Below are 15045 nucleotides of genomic sequence, written 5' to 3'. Positions count from 1 at the left end.
AAGCACGACCCCAGAATTAGGCCACAGCACTCCCTTATATTACCACTACACTCCATTACCATTATAAATATTCTGTATTACATTATAAATATCCAAGCACGACCCCAGAATTAGGCCATATCACTCCATTATATTACCACTATACTCCATTACCAATATAAATATTTTGTATTACATTATAAATATCCAAGCAGGACCACAGAATTAGGCCACATCACTCCTTATATTACTACTAGACTTCATTACCATTAAAAATATTCTGTATTACATTACAAATATCCAAGCATGACCCCAGAATTAGGCCACAGCACTCCCTTATATTACCACTACACTCCATTACCATTATAAATATTCTGTATTACATTATAAATATCCAAGCACGACCCCAGAATTAGGCCACAGCACTCCCTTATATTACCACTACACTCCATTACCATTATAAATATTCTGTATTACATTATAAATATCCAAGCATGACCCCAGAATTAGGCCACAGCACTCCTTTATATTACCACTACACTCCATTACCATTATAAATATTCTGTATTACATTATAAATATCCAAGCATGACCCCAGAATTAGGCCACAGCACTCCCTTATATTACCACTACACTCCATTACCATTATAAATATTCTGTATTACATTATAAATATGCAAGCAAGACCCAGAATTAGGCCACAGCGCTCCCTTAAATTATCACTACACTCCATTACCATTATAAATATTCTGTATTACATTATAAATATCCAAGCATGACCCCAGAATTAGGCCACAGCACTCCCTTATATTACCACTACACTCCATTACCATTATAAATATTCTGTATTACATTATAAATATCCAAGCACGACCCCAGAATTAGGCCACAGCACTCCCTTATATTACCACTACACTCCATTACCATTATAAATATTCTGTATTACATTATAAATATCCAAGCAAGACCCAGAATTAGGCCACAGCACTCCCTTATATTACCACTACACTCCATTACCATTATAAATATTCTGTATTACATTATAAATATCCAAGCACGACCCCAGAATTAGGCCACAGCACTCCCTTATATTACCACTACACTCCATTACCATTATAAATATTCCATATTACATTATAAATATCCAAGCATGACCCCAGAATTAGGCCACAGCACTCCCTTATATTACCACTAAACTTCATTACCATTATAAATCTTCTGTATTACATTATAAATATCCAAGCATGACCCAGAAATAGGCCACAGCGCTCCCTTATATTACCACTACACTCCATTACCATTATAAGTATTCTGTAATACATTATAAATATCCAGGCATGACCCCAGAATTAGGCCACAGCACTCCCTTATATTACCACTACACTCCATTACCATTATAAATATTCTGTATTACATTATAAATATCCAAGCATGACCCCAGAATTAGGCCAGAGCACTCCCTTATATTACCACTACACTCCATTACCATTATAAATATTCTGTATTACATTATAAATATCCAAGCACGACCCCAAAATTAGGCCACAGCACTCCTTATATTACCACTACACTCCATTACCATTATAAATATTCTGTATTACATTATAAATATCCAAGCATGACCCCAGAATTAGGCCACAGCACTCCCTTATATTACCACTACACTCCATTACCATTATAAATATTCTGTATTACATTATAAATATCCAAGCATGACCCCAGAATTACTCCATAACACTCCTTTATATACCACTACACTCCATTACCATTATATGTATTCTGTGTTACATTATAAATATCCAAGCACGACCCAAGAATTAGGCCACAGCACTGCCTTATATTACCAGTAGACTTCATTACCATTATAAATATTCTGTATTACATTATAAATATCCAAGCATGACTCCAGAATTTGGCCACAGCACTCCCTTATATTACCACTACACTCCATTACCATTTTAAATATTCTGTATTACATTATAAATATCCAAGCATGACCCCAGAATTAGGCCACAGCACTCCCTTATATTACCACTACACTCCATTACCATTATAAATATTCTGTATTACATTATAAATATCCAAGCACGACCCCAGAATTAGGCCACAGCACTCCCTTATATTACCACTACACTCCATTACCATTATAAATATTCTGTATTACATTATAAATATCCAAGCACGACCCCAGAATTAGGCCACAGCACTCCCTTATATTACCACTACACTCCATTACCATTATAAATATTCTGTATTACATTATAAATATCCAAGCACGACCCCAGAATTAGGCCACAGCACTCCCTTATATTACCACTACACTCCATTACCATTATAAATATTCTGTATTACATTATAAATATCCAAGCACGACCCAGAATTAGGCCACAGCACTCCCTTATATTACCACTACACTCCATTACCATTATAAATATTCTGTATTACATTATAAATATCCAAGCACGACCCCAGAATTAGGCCACAGCACTCCCTTATATTACCACTACACTCCATTACCATTATAAATATTCTGTATTACATTATAAATATCCAAGCATGACCCCAGAATTAGGCCACAGCACTCCCTTATATTACCACTACACTCCATTACCATTATAAATATTCTGTATTACATTATAAATATCCAAGCATGACCCCAGAATTAGGCCACAGCACTCCCTTATATTACCACTACACTCCATTACCATTATAAATATTCTGTATTACATTATAAATATCCAAGCATGACCCCAGAATTAGGCCACAGCACTCCCTTATATTACCACTACACTCCATTACCATTATAAATATTCTCTTTACATTATAAATATCCAAGCATGACCCCAGAATTAGGCCACAGCACTCCATTATATTACCACTACATTCCATTACTATTAGAAATATTCTGTATTACATTATAAATATGCAAGCAAGACCCAGAATTAGGCCACAGCGCTCCCTTATATTACCACTACACTCCATTACCATTATAAATATTCTGTATTACATTATAAATATCCAAGCAAGACCCCAGAATTAGGCCACAACACTCCCGATATTACCACTACACTCCATTACCATTATAAATATTCTGTATTACATTATAAATATCCAAGCATGACCCCAGAATTAGGCCACAGCACTCCCTTATATTACCACTACACTCCATTACCATTATAAATATTCTGTATTACATTATAAATATCCAAGCACGACCCCAGAATTAGGCCACAGCACTCCCTTATATTACCACTACACTTCATTACCATTATAAATATTCTGTATTACATTATAAATATCCAAGCACGACCCCAGAATTAGGCCACAGCACTCCCTTATATTACCACTACACTCCATTACCATTATAAATATTCTGTATTACATTATAAATATCCAAGCACGACCCCAGAATTAGGCCACAGCACTCCCTTATATTACCACTACACTCCATTACCATTATAAATATTCTGTATTACATTATAAATATCCAAGCACGACCCCAGAATTAGGCCACAGCACTCCCTTATATTACCACTACACTCCATTACCATTATAAATATTCTGTATTACATTATAAATATCCAAGCATGACCCCAGAATTAGGCCACAGCACTCCCTTATATTACCACTACACTCCATTACCATTATAAATATTCTGTATTACATTATAAATATCCAAGCAGGACCAGGGAATTAGGCCACAGCACTCCTTAAATTACTACTAGACTTCATTACCATTATAAATATTCTGTATTACATTACAAATATCCAAGCATGACCCCAGAATTAGGCCAACATGCTCCTGTATATTACCAGAACACTCCATTACTATTATAAATATTCTGTATTGCATTATAAATATCCAAGCATGACCACAGAATTAGGCCACAACACTCCTTAAATTACTGCTACACTTCATTACCATTATAAATATTCTGTATTACATTATAAATATCCAAGCATGACCCCAGAATTAGGCCACAGCACTCCCTTATATTACCACTACACTTCATTACCATTATAAATATTCTGTATTACATTATAAATATCCAAGCATGACCCCAGAATTAGGCCACAGCACTCCCTTATATTACCACTACACTCCATTACCATTATAAATATTCTGTATTACATTATAAATATCCAAGCACGACCCCAGAATTAGGCCACAGCACTCCCTTATATTACCACTACACTCCATTACCATTATAAATATTCTGTATTACATTATCAATATCCTTGCATGACCCCAGAATTAGGCCACAGCACTCCGCTATATTACCACTACACTCCATTAGCATTATAAATATTCTGTATTACATTATAAATATCCAAGCATGACCCCAGAATTAGGCCACAGCACTCCCTTATATTACCACTACACTCCATTACCATTATAAATATTCTGTATTACATTATAAATATCCAAGCACGACCCCAGAATTAGGCCACAGCACTCCCTTATATTACCACTACACTCCATTACCATTATAAATATTCTGTATTACATTATAAATATCCAAGCACGACCCCAAAATTAGGCCACAGCACTCCTTATATTACCACTACACTCCATTACCATTATAAATATTCTGTATTACATTATAAATATCCAAGCACGACCCCAGAATTAGGCCACAGCACTCCCATATATTACCAATACACTTCATTTTCATTATATATATTCTGCATTACATTATAAATATACAAGCATGACCCCAGAATTAGGCCACAGAGCTCCCTTGTAATACCACTACACGTCATTACCATTATAAATATTCTGTATTACAATATAAATGTCCAAGCACGACCCCAGAATTAGGCCACAGCACTCCCTTATATTACCACTACACTTCATTACCATTATAAATATTCTGTATTACATTATAAATATCCAAGCATGCCCCAGAACTAGGCCACAGCACTCCCTTTTTTTACCACTACACTCCATTACCATTATAAATATTCTGTATTCCACTATAAATATCCAAGAATGACCCCAGAATAAGGCCACAGCACTCCATTATATTACCACTACACTTCATTACCATTATAAATATTCTGTATTACATTATAAATATCCAAGCATGACCCCAGAATTAGGCCACAGCACTCCCTTATATTATCACAACACTTCATTACCATTATAAATATTCTGTATTACATTGTAAATATCCAAGCACGACCCCAGAATTAGGCCACAGCACTCCCTTATATTACCACTACACTTCATTACCATTATAAATATTCTGTATTACATTATAAATATCCAAGCACGACCCAGAATTAGGCCACAGCACTCCCTTATATTACCACTACACTCCATTACCATTATAAATATTCTGTATTACATTATAAATATCCAAGCACGACCCCAGAATTAGGCCACAGCACTCCCTTATATTACCACTACACTCCATTACCATTATAAATATTCTGTATTACATTATAAATATCCAAGCACGACCCCAGAATTAGGCCACAGCACTCCCTTATATTACCACTACACTCCATTACCATTATAAATATTCTGTATTACATTATAAATATCCAAGCACGACCCCAGAACTAGGCCACAGCACTCCCTTTTATTACCACTACACTCCATTACCATTATAAATATTCTGTATTACATTATAAATATCCAAGCATGACCCCAGAATAAGGCCACAGCACTCCCTTATATTACCACTACACTTCATTACCATTATAAATATTCTGTATTACATTATAAATATCCAAGCACGACCTCTAGAATTAGGCCACAGCACTCCCTTATATTATCACTACACTTCATTACCATTATAAATATTCTGTATTACATTATAAATATCCAAGCATGACCCCAGAATTAGGCCACAGCACTCCCTTATATTACCACTACACTCCATTACCATTATAAATATTCTGTATTACATTATAAATATCCAAGCACGACCCCAGAATTAGGCCACAACACTCCCGATATTACCACTACACTCCATTACCATTATAAATATTCTGTATTACATTATAAATATCCAAGCACGACCCCAGAATTAGGCCACAGCACTCCCTTATATTACCACTACACTCCATTACCATTATAAATATTCTGTATTACATTATAAATATCCAAGCACGACCCCAGAATTAGGCCACAGCACTCCCTTATATTACCACTACACTCCATTACCATTATAAATATTCTGTATTACATTATAAATATCCAAGCATGACCCCAGAATTAGGCCACAGCACTCCCTTATATTACCACTACACTCCATTACCATTATAAATATTCTGTATTACATTATAAATATCCAAGCACGACCCCAGAATTAGGCGACAGCGCTCGCTTATATTACCACTACACTCCATTACCATTATAAATATTCTGTATTACATTATAAATATCCAAGCATGACCCCAGAATTAGGCCACAGCACTCCCTTATATTACCACTACACTCCATTACCATTATAAATATTCTGTATTACATTATAAATATCCAAGCACGTCCCAGAATTAGGCCACAGCACTCCCTTATATTACCACTACACTCCATTACCATTATAAATATTCTGTATTACATTATAAATATCCAAGCATGACCCCAGAATTAGGCCACAGCACTCCCTTATATTACCACTACACTCCATTACCATTATAAATATTCTGTATTACATTATAAATATCCAAGCACGACCCCAGAATTAGGCCACAGCACTCCCTTATATTACCACTACACTCCATTACCATTATAAATATTCTGTATTACATTATAAATATCCAAGCACGACCCCAGAATTAGGCCACAGCACTCCCTTATATTACCACTACACTCCATTACCATTATAAATATTCTGTATTACATTATAAATATCCAAGCACGACCCCAGAATTAGGCCACAGCACTCCCTTATATTACCACTACACTCCATTACCATTATAAATATTCTGTATTACATTATAAATATCCAAGCATGACCCCAGAATTAGGCCACAGCACTCCCTTATATTACCACTACACTCCATTACCATTATAAATATTCTGTATTACATTATAAATATCCAAGCAGGACCACAGAATTAGGCCACAGCACTCCTTAAATTACTACTAGACTTCATTACCATTATAAATATTCTGTATTACATTATAAATATCCAAGCACGACCCAAGAATTAGGCCACAGCACTCCTTAAATTACTACTAGACTTCATTACCATTATAAATATTCTGTATTACATTACAAATATCCAAGCATGACCCCAGAATTAGGCCACAACACTCCCGATATTACCACTACACTCCATTACCATTATAAATATTCTGTATTACATTATAAATATCCAAGCACGACCCCAGAATTAGGCCACAGCACTCCCTTATATTACCACTACACTCCATTACCATTATAAATATTCTGTATTACATTATAAATATCCAAGCATGACCCCAGAATTAGGCCACAGCACTCCCTTATATTACCACTACACTCCATTACCATTATAAATATTCTGTATTACATTATAAATATCCAAGCACGACCCAAGAATTAGGCCACAGCACTGCCTTATATTACCAGTAGACTTCATTACCATTATAAATATTCTGAATTACATTATAAATATCCAAGCACGACCCCAAAATTAGGCCACAAACCTCCTTATATTACCACTACACTGCATTACCATTATAAATATTCTGTATTACATTATAAATATCCAAGCATGACCCCAGAATTAGGCCACAGCACTCCCATATATTACCACTACACTCCATTACCATTATAAATATTCTGTATTACATTATAAATATCCAAGCACGACCCCAGAATTAGGCCACAGCACTCCCTTATATTACCACTACACTCCATTACCATTATAAATATTCTGTATTACATTATAAATATCCAAGCATGACCCCAGAATTAGGCCACAGCACTCCCTTATATTACCACTACACTCCATTACCATTATAAATATTCTGTATTACATTATAAATATCCAAGCACGACCCCAGAATTAGGCCACAGCACTCCCTTATATTACCACTACACTCCATTACCATTATAAATATTCTGTATTACATTATAAATATCCAAGCACGACCCCAGAATTAGGCCACAGCACTCCCTTATATTACCACTACACTCCATTACCATTATAAATATTCTGTATTACATTATAAATATCCAAGCAAGACCCAGAATTAGGCCACAGCACTCCCTTATATTACCACTACACTCCATTACCATTATAAATATTCTGTATTACATTATAAATATCCAAGCATGACCCCAGAATTAGGCCACAGCACTCCCTTATATTACCACTACACTCCATTACCATTATAAATATTCTGTATTACATTATAAATATCCAAGCATGACCCCAGAATTAGGCCACAGCACTCCCTTATATTACCACTACACTCCATTACCATTATAAATATTCTGTATTACATTATAAATATCCAAGCATGACCCCAGAATTAGGCCACAGCACTCCCTTATATTACCACTACACTCCATTACCATTATAAATATTCTGTATTACATTATAAATATCCAAGCACGACCCCAGAATTAGGCCACAACACTCCCGATATTACCACTAAACTCCATTACCATTATAAATACTCTGTATTACGTTATAATTATCCAAGCACGACCCAAGAATTAGGCCACAGCACTCCATTATATTACCTCTACAATCCATTACCATTATAAATATTCTGTATTACATTATAAATATCCAAGCATGACCCAATAATTAGGCCAGAGCACTCCCTTATATTACCACTACACTTCATTACCATTATAAATATTCTGTATTACCTTATAAATATCCAAGCACGACCCCAGATTTAGGCCACAGCACTCCTGTTATTACCACTACACTCCATTACCATTATAAATATTCTGTATTACATTATAAATATCCAAGCATGACCCCAGAATTAGGCCACAGCACTCCCTTATATTACCACTACACTCCATTACCATTATAAATATTCTGTATTACATTATAAATATCCAAGCATGACTATCTAGAATTAGGCCACAGCACTCCCTTATATTACCACTACACTCCATTACCATTATAAATATTCTGTATTACATTATAAATATCCAAGCACGACCCCAGAATTAGGCCACAGCACTCCCTTATATTACCACTACACTCCATTACCATTATAAATATTCTGTATTACATTATAAATATCCAAGCATGACCCCAGAATTAGGCCACAGCACTCCCTTATATTACCACTACACTCCATTACCATTATAAATATTCTGTATTACATTATAAATATCCAAGCATGACCCCAGAATTAGGCCACAACACTCCCGATATTACCACTACACTCCATTACCATTATAAATATTCTGTATTACATTATAAATATCCAAGCACGACCCCAGAATTAGGCCACAGCACTCCCTTATATTACCACTACACTCCATTACCATTATAAATATTCTGTATTACATTATAAATATCCAAGCACGACCCCAGAATTAGGCCACAGCACTCCCTTATATTACCACTACACTCCATTACCATTATAAATATTCTGTATTACATTATAAATATCCAAGCACGACCCCAGAATTAGGCCACAGCACTCCCTTATATTACCACTACACTCCATTACCATTATAAATATTCTGTATTACATTATAAATATCCAAGCATGACCCCAGAATTAGGCCACAGCACTCCCTTATATTACCACTACACTCCATTACCATTATAAATATTCTGTATTACATTATAAATATCCAAGCACGACCCCAGAATTAGGCCACAGCACTCCCTTATATTACCACTACACTCCATTACTATTATAAATTTGCTGTATAACATTATAAATATCCAAGCACGACCCAGATTTAGGCCACAGCAGTCCCTTATATTACCACTACACTGCATTTCCATTATAAATACTCTGTATTACATTATAAATATCCAAGCACGACCCCAGAATTAGGCCACAGCACTCCCTTATATTACCACTACACTCCATTACCATTATAAATATTCTGTATTACATTATAAATATCTAAGCAGGACCACAGATTTAGGCCACATCACTCCTTATATTACTACTACACTTCATTACCATTATAAATATTCTGTATTACATTATAAATATCCAAGCATGACCCCAGAATTAGGCCACAGCACTCCCTTATATTACCACTACACTCCATTACCATTATAAATATTCTGTATTACATTATAAATATCCAAGCACGACCCCAGAATTAGGCCACAGCACTCCCTTATATTACCACTACACTCCATTACCATTATAAATATTCTGTATTACATTATAAATATCCAAGCACGACCCCAGAATTAGGCCACAGCACTCCCTTATATTACCACTACACTCCATTACCATTATAAATATTCTGTATTACATTATAAATATCCAAGCATGACCCCAGAATTAGGCCACAGCACTCCCTTATATTACCACTACACTCCATTACCATTATAAATATTCTGTATTACATTATAAATATCCAAGCATGACCCCAGAATTAGGCCACAGCACTCCCTTATATTACCACTACACTCCATTACCATTATAAATATTCTGTATTACATTATAAATATCCAAGCACGACCCCAGAATTAGGCCACAGCACTCCCTTATATTACCACTACACTCCATTACCATTATAAATATTCTGTATTACATTATAAATATCCAAGCATGACCCCAGAATTAGGCCACAGCACTCCCTTATATTACCACTACACTCCATTACCATTATAAATATTCTGTATTACATTATAAATATCCAAGCATGACCCCAGAATTAGGCCACAGCACTCCCTTATATTACCACTACACTCCATTACCATTATAAATATTCTGTATTACATTATAAATATCCAAGCACGACCCCAGAATTAGGCCACAGCACTCCCTTATATTACCACTACACTCCATTACCATTATAAATATTCTGTATTACATTATAAATATCCAAGCACGACCCCAGAATTAGGCCACAGCACTCCCTTATATTACCACTACACTCCATTACCATTATAAATATTCTGTATTACATTATAAATATCCAAGCACGACCCCAGAATTAGGCCACAGCACTCCCTTATATTACCACTACACTCCATTACCATTATAAATATTCTGTATTACATTATAAATATCCAAGCATGACCCCAGAATTAGGCCACAGCACTCCCTTATATTACCACTACACTTCATTACCATTATAAATATTCTGTATTACATTATAAATATCCAAGCATGACCCCAGAATTAGGCCACAGCACTCCTTATATTACCACTACACTTCATTACCATTATAAATATTCTGTATTACATTATAAATATCCAAGCACGACCCCAGAATTAGGCCACAGCACTCCCTTATATTACCACTACACTCCATTACCATTATAAATATTCTGTATTACATTATAAATATCCAAGCACGACCCCAGAATTAGGCCACAGCACTCCCTTATATTACCACTACACTCCATTACCATTATAAATATTCTGTATTACATTATAAATATCCAAGCACGACCCCAGAATTAGGCCACAGCACTCCCTTATATTACCACTACACTCCATTACCATTATAAATATTCTGTATTACATTATAAATATCCAAGCATGACCCCAGAATTAGGCCACAGCACTCCCTTATATTACCACTACACTCCATTACCATTATAAATATTCTGTATTACATTATAAATATCCAAGCATGACCCCAGAATTAGGCCACAGCACTCCCTTATATTACCACTACACTCCATTACCATTATAAATATTCTGTATTACATTATAAATATCCAAGCACGACCCCAGAATTAGGCCACAGCACTCCCTTATATTACCACTACACTCCATTACCATTATAAATATTCTGTATTACATTATAAATATCCAAGCATGACCCCAGAATTAGGCCACAGCACTCCCTTATATTACCACTACACTCCATTACCATTATAAATATTCTGTATTACATTATAAATATCCAAGCACGACCCCAGAATTAGGCCACAGCACTCCTTATATTACCACTACACTTCATTACCATTATAAATATTCTGTATTACATTATAAATATCCAAGCATGACCCCAGAATTAGGCCACAGCACTCCCTTATATTACCACTACACTCCATTACCATTATAAATATTCTGTATTACATTATAAATATCCAAGCACGACCCCAGAATTAGGCCACAGCACTCCCTTATATTACCACTACACTCCATTACCATTATAAATATTCTGTATTACATTATAAATATCCAAACAAGACCCCAGAATTAGGACACAGCACTCCTTTATATTACCACCACACTCCATTCCCATTATAAATATTCTGTATTACATTATAAATATCCAAGCATGACCCCAGAATTAGGCCACAGCACTCACTTATATTACCACTACACTCCATTACTATTATAAATATTCTGTATTACATTATAAAAATCCACGCAAGACCCAGAATTAGGCCACAGCACTCCCTTGTATTACCACTACACTCCATTACCATTATAAATATTCTGTATTAAATTATAAATATCCAAGCACTACCCAAGAATTAGGCAACAGCACTCCTTATTTTACCAATACACTTCTTTACCATTATAAATATTCTGTATTACATTATAAATATCCAAACACGACCCCAGAATTAGGCCACAGCACTCCCTCATATTACCACTACACTCCATTACCATTATAAATATTCTGTATTACATTATAAATATCCAAGCACGACCCCAGAATTAGGCCACAGCACTCCCTTATATTACCACTACACTCCATTACCATTATAAATATTCTGTATTACATTATAAATATCCAAGCACGACCCCAGAATTAGGCCACAGCACTCCCTTATATTACCACTACACTCCATTACCATTATAAATATTCTGTATTACATTATAAATATCCAAGCACGACCCCAGAATTAGGCCACAGCACTCCCTTATATTACCACTACACTCCATTACCATTATAAATATTCTGTATTACATTATAAATATCCAAGCATGACCCCAGAATTAGGCCACAGCACTCCCTTATATTACCACTACACTCCATTACCATTATAAATATTCTGTATTACATTATAAATATCCAAGCACGACCCCAGAATTAGGCCACAGCACTCCCTTATATTACCACTACACTCCATTACCATTATAAATATTCTGTATTACATTATAAATATCCAAGCATGACCCCAGAATTAGGCCACAACACTCCCTGAAATTACCACTACACTCCATTACCATTATAAATATTCTGTATTACATTATAAATATCCAAGCACGACCCCAGAATTAGGCCACAGCACTCCCTTATATTACCACTACACTCCATTACCATTATAAATATTCTGTATTACATTATAAATATCCAAGCACGACCCCAGAATTAGGCCACAGCACTCCCTTATATTACCACTACACTCCATTACCATTATAAATATTCTGTATTACATTATAAATATCCAAGCACGACCCCAGAATTAGGCCACAGCACTCCCTTATATTACCACTACACTCCATTACCATTATAAATATTCTGTATTACATTACAAATGTCCAAGCATGACCCCAGAATTAGGCCACCATGCTCCATTATATTACCGCAACACTCCATTGCTATTATAAATATTCTGTATTGCATTATAAATATCCAAGCACGACCCCAGAATTAGGCCACAGCACTCCCTTATATTACCACTACACTCCATTACCATTATAAATATTCTGTATTACATTATAAATATCCAAGCATGCCCCAGAACTAGGCCACAGCACTCCCTTTTTTTACCACTACACTCCATTACCATTATAAATATTCTGTATTACATTATAAATATCCAAGCAGGGCCACAGAAATAGGCCACAGCACTCCTTAAATTACTACTAGACTTCATTACCATTATAAATATTCTATATTACATTATAAATATCCAAGCATGACCCCAGAATTAGGCCACAGCGCTCCCTTATATTACCACTACACTCCATTACAATTATGAATTTCCTTTATTACATTATAAATATCTAAGCATGACCCCAAAATTAGGCCACAGAACTCCCTTATATTACCACTACACTGCATTACCATTATAAATATTCTGTATTACATTATAAATATCCAAGCACGACCCCAGAATAAGGCCACAGCGCTCCTTTATATTACCACTACACTCCATTACCATTATAAATATTCTGTATTACATTATAAATATCCAAGCACGACCCCAGAATTAGGCCACAGCACTCCCTTATATTACCACTACACTTCATTACCATTATAAATATTCTGTATTACATTATAAATATCCAAGCATGACCCCAGAATTAGGCCACAGCACTCCCTTATATTACCACTACACTCCATTACCATTATAAATATTCTGTATTACATTATAAATATCCAAGCACGACCCCAGAATTAGGCCACAACACTCCCTTATATTACCACTAAACTCCATTACCATTATAAATACTCTGTATTATGTTATAAATATCGAAGCATGACCCCAGAATTAGGCCACAGCACTCCCTTATATTACCACTACACTCCATTACCATTATAAATATTCTGTATTACATTATAAATATCCAAGCACGACCCCAGAATTAGGCCACAACACTACCTTATAATACCACTACACTCCATTACCATTATAAATATTCTGTATTACATTATAAATATCCAAGCATGACCCCAGAATTAGGCCACAGCACTCCCTTATATTACCACTACACTCCATTACCATTATAAATATTCTGTATTACATTATAAATATCCAAGCACGACCCCAGAATTAGGCCACAGCACTCCCTTATATTACCACTACACTCCATTACCATTATAAATATTCTGTATTACATTATAAATATCCAAGCACGACCCCAGAATTAGGCCACAGCACTCCCTTATATTACCACTACACTCCATTACCATTATAAATATTCTGTATTACATTATAAATATCCAAGCAAGACCCAGAATTAGGTCACAGCACTCCCAT

This window comes from Protopterus annectens, chromosome 4.part0 (genome assembly GCF_019279795.1).
Source record: "Protopterus annectens isolate FY-2018-M chromosome 4.part0, PAN1.0, whole genome shotgun sequence".
Taxonomy (NCBI): Eukaryota; Metazoa; Chordata; order Ceratodontiformes; family Protopteridae; genus Protopterus; species Protopterus annectens.
The sequence above is the reverse complement of the archived record's forward strand: the minus strand, read 5'-3'. Positions refer to the sequence as shown.